General features: G+C 32.4%; 1 pseudogene; it reads right to left on the bottom strand.

The window, feature by feature from the left end:
* Window positions 1-288: 288 nt before the first annotated feature.
* Window positions 289-4666, bottom strand: LOC134254561 (uncharacterized; annotated as a pseudogene).
* Between the last annotated feature and the right edge of the window lie 430 nt (window positions 4667-5096).

The raw sequence follows: 5096 nt of genomic DNA, 5'->3' as shown, positions 1-5096 counted from the left end.
AAGGGAACTATTTCAAATTAAAAGTACAATGCCTGAATTAAGAGAGTTATTGCCCTTGTCAACATTTTTAAAGATTGAATAATTGATTAGTAAAAAAAAAGATGTTCTTTTATAATATTTTTTACTTAACAATATTTATCAGTACATTTATTGTAAAGCATTCTTCCTAAAGATATTGTTCTATGAGGTATGTGAAATAAATGATTCTTATTCAGAATGATATGATAATTTGAAAAGGGTTTTAGAATTTACATTTGATCATATTCAGAGCATTTTCTACATTGTACATCACTCAGAGTATTTCTCCGTCATCATAGAGAGTTTCCAATTTCCTCTAGAATGGTCAGATCCTGGTGATGCATCATCAGAAGGACCCTCATTCACCTTGGCAGCGTATCCAAGAGGGGCTTTCGGATGATGAACAAGGAACTGAGTATCCAATCCAAAGGAAACTGGTAAATAAAACTGATGCTAATAAATTTCAAGGAAATTCCAAGCTCAGCCAAAGCATTTTGATTAACTGAGGTTGGAATCTCCTTAAAAAATATAGCAACAGGTTTACCCTTGGATATTTTTTCTTAAAATAGCGAAGCCCTTTGTCTGCCAGCTCCTCAAGTATTGTAATCGCAAATGAGCTGGTAATTATTTCCCCTCTGATCCTGGACTTGTACGCCTGTCTCAGGGGAAATAAAGGCCCATTGTCGCACAAAACTTTCCCTGACAATTCAATCTTGATGGATTTTCTGGAGCTGCTCCACTGGTTGGCATTGTTCCAGTTTGATTCATTCCACAATAATCAGATTGTCCAGGGAAGAGGGCCTGAAAAATGTAACACATAATAAAAGTAGGTCAGAAAGAAGAAAAGCAAGACTACTTGACTACTATTTTTTGTAGTCACTTGTATAAGTAATGTATAACAGTTTTGTGCAATGGCATGAAATTTATAGTTCTAAAAAAATGAGCTACTATCCTAGTTTTACGATACAGTTTAAGGTAATTCCATCCACTTATGATTTCATAGATTTTAGCCAAAAGTATAATCAGTTTAAATTTATACCTATAAAACAATATCTTTTTTAAGAATGCTTTACAATAGGTTTAACATTAAATATTGTTAAGTAAAAAAATTAAAAATGTATATTTTCTTTATTTATCAATTATTCACACTTTAAAAGAAATGTTGACAAGGGCATAACTCATTCTGAGGTCTCTTCATTCAGGCATTTGCTTTATTGTACTTCTAATGTTAAATAGTTTTCCTGATATTCACAATTCAAAATAACGGGAAAAAAAGGAAGTATTCAGCACCAAAATTATGTATTTTAACCAGTTTTAACATCTTTTTTATAATACTGTTTACAAAATATCGCGCCTTCTTTTTGTTGACATTACTTCTTTTTATTTATGTCTCCATTTTTTTTTTTTTTTTTTTTTTTTTTGAATAAAAGATTTTATTTCAAATACATACATAGTTTCATATTTGAGGCATCACCATTTTAAATAACATGGTGCCTATACATTTTTGGCAATAATTGGAAAATTTAAACCATATAAGATGAAAGTAAATTCAGTTTTTGTACTTTGAACCATTATAATTGTGAGGGTGGAAACACCTTAAGCAAAACTTTAAACATCTTTTCTGAAATGCAGATAGCAGAAGAAAAAGACATGTACCATGTACTAAATAGTCTCAATGGAATCTAGGAAAGAAACTACATGATAACAGTGGGTTCAAGATATTAATGGTATGATATATCAAAAAAGACTTCAAAATGACTTAAAGATGTATGGTAGCAAAGGTATTGAATTTGAGATTAACTTGGGCATTCAAACATGTCATGAAAAGGGAACTTACATTTAAAAGCATCTCATTCTGTTTCACAATGTGGTCCAGAAGACCCTTAGCTCCTTCGATGCTGGCCAGGGGAATTTCAAGGGGAATTTGAATGCTTCCGGCCATCCTTCCCAGTATCTGTTGCAGGACGGATTCCATTTCTTCTGCGCCGCTATCCTTCTCATCACTGCTGTCCACAACCATGGCAGAAGACTGTTCAAGAACACCAAAACGTACTTTTTCTTCTACTTCATTAAAAAAATCCTGTGCTTCAGGAGAAAATCGGTACACTCGAGGTGTTTCTCCTTCGTGTACTCGAAATATCTCCTGATACACAGGATTTAATGAGTGCAACAAATACTGAGATCTGAATTCCTCATGGGCTGCCTTAATCTTCCTGAAAGAATTGTTGCATATAATCATTACTAAAAATAAAGACACTCAAAATGAGGCTTTTAACAAGGCAAATTCATTGTTAAGATTAATGTTCTTCTTATCTTCATTCTTGCACATTTCTTTTTGTGCTTGCCATAAATTGGGTAACAATTTTATTCGATAAAAGAATGCTGTCAATTTTCTCACCATTTTTGTTAACCATTTAGTTACATGTATCAAAAAGATATTTTCAGTATTAAACACAATTTATTCATTTCTGTTCATTTCCTTACTCTAATAATAATAAATAATCTAAGTCCAATTAGAAACTGAAGAATGCAAAGTGTTGCCAATACAAGTACCTGCTTAATTTATAAACTACAACTCACCCTCCAGAGTACATGTATCCTGGCAACATCCAAAATAAAAATCTTTCAAACAAGCCGTCACTGCTCTCTTTCATTTCATAGATGATCTCAGCCATGCGATCTGGCTGAGTGAATCCTCAAACGCAAAGGCCAGACTTTGATATTTCAACATCTGCCTTGCTGGCATAAGCAACACTATGTCCTCTTTCTCCCCATAGGGTGAGGAGTAGCTGTCGTTCACCTGTAATACAAAAATGAAAAAAAAATCTCTAAATTCAAGAATTTCAGTGTATAAAATAGTAACATATATACAATAATTGTTTTAAATATCCCTTGAATGAGAATGGACTATACATGATCTTATGAAAATATAAACTTAGAGGAATTACAGCTAGTAATATGAAGAAGTAGTATCTTTATTGGCGTATACAACATTTTAACCCATGTTTTGTAAACTCAATACAAATTCCTTCTCTTAATAATTATTAATAAAATGGTTGATAGCATATAGTAGATAATGAGCAACAATTATCTGTTTGGACCAGTACTGTAATTAATTCATATATTTATAATCAATTGGGTCCAGAAGTATACACGTATAATTGTCATTAAAGTGATATATAGCATATTTTTAATCATTTCAGACATAGGGGCATCTTATCCACTCTGTTCTCTTCTTTACATATAAATATACACAGATATTTTCATATGTAAAGTAGCATACAAAGTGGATAAGATGCCCCTGTGGTTCAAACTAACTAAAATGACAAAATATACGTGATATAAAAGTAGAACTATTCAGTAAAGTACACATCATAATCAAATCAATCGCGTTTGATAGAAATTACTGATATAAAACAAGAATCAATTTCTGACGCGGAAATAAATATCAGACACAGTTTAAGGGTCATTATCCTCTGCTCACTCATATGAAATCTTTCTTAAACTTTTATGAATTCCCAAAGCAAATGTATATTCTGTATAAAATGCAAACAATTATAGCACGACTTGCAGGGCAAAATTGGACAAAAAAGGTACTTAACTTAACAAATTTATAAAGGAATAATGGACATTTGTGTCATTAAGAGTTATTTCCCCTTATCAGAGTATCATTGTACCTTAAAGACAAAAACTACACGTACATTATATAGTAATATTTAATTGCATATTCACAAGAAGAAATTGCTAATAATCTGCATGCAAATAAACTGTGTTCGTCGTATTTTATATTCATGTGGACTACCTCGGACTCATATTTGGAATGAACATATTTATTTTAATCCTATAATCAAGATTGTGTGTCTACTGCTTCAAGCAAACACTAAAGAATCAATTTATATAAACATGACACTCTGATATTAAAATTTATCTAAAATTATTGTCAGAAACTTTATGAAACGTAACTATTTAAGTGTTGAAAATATTTAAGTATTTTGCCTTAAATATTGAGAAAAAGACATGTCAAATTCTGCAATCAAATCGCACATCTACCAGTGGAGCTGGGAAGATGAACATGATACTATTATTTTAAAAGACTATGTACACTTTGTAATGCTATACATGTTGCCAACGAATTCCATTATAGACTTGAATATAGTATATTGTCAAATATTAGGGGAGGGGGGGGGTATTTCTGAATACTACTTGAGTAGAACAAATATTCTCAAATTCTCTGGACTGATGGCAAGACAAGAGGTCAGGACACTAAAAAAAAATCTGTGCGTTCATAATGAAAACTTGAGAATGTAACTCAGTATAAAATCGTTTGTATATTTACTTTAAAAATAACAGATTTGAATTTGAATGGAAATAGCAATGATCATGTAAATGTACTATTGATCTTGTATTTTTATATTTTACATCAGATACGCCCCTACTTATAATTTTCCCTACCTGATGATTCCGCCTGGCTGCGCCTCAGCATGGAACTAAGAAATTGGCTAACTTCATCAGCACAAATGATCCCTCTTCCTCCGAGGTCTTTCTGCACTTTCAGAAGAGCTGCCTTTGAGCACTCAGAGACGTGGATGGGCTATCCCAACTCCTGCGAAATGGTTTCTAGGGGGCTGCCCATTGCAAAATCAAAGGCAGGAGACTTTCCACTCCCTGGTTCTGCAACACCTATCAAAAGAAAAAATTATCTGAGCTTATGTTTGGATTTAGAGGAAATCAACTTAGCAGAAGTCTGCATTATATACTTATTTTCTTAGAATTAAAAGTTAAAATTGCCGCGCTTAAACCCATCCTTCAAATGCCCATATATAGGCTTATATTTAAAACTCAAATGACATTGGGGTGTATTTAAAAATTAAATTTTTATGTATTTAACTGTGGGTCTATGAGAAAACCAGGCAGGGGGCCATACAGGAAGTGTCACTCACATTATATTCCACCTGTAAACTCTGTCCACTACAGTGATGATTTTTCTGAACTTGAAATTGAAGTATCCAAAATTTTGTCTAAAAATATTTGCAATATTCTTATCCTTGGAGATTTAAACGCTAGAATTTCAGATCAAA

Source organism: Saccostrea cucullata, unplaced genomic scaffold (genome assembly GCF_032062105.1).
Source record: "Saccostrea cucullata isolate Sc308-1 unplaced genomic scaffold, CSIRO_AGI_Scuc_v1 ctg2264, whole genome shotgun sequence".
Lineage (NCBI taxonomy): Eukaryota > Metazoa > Mollusca > Bivalvia > Ostreida > Ostreidae > Saccostrea > Saccostrea cuccullata.
This window is presented reverse-complemented; position numbering and strand designations above follow the sequence as displayed.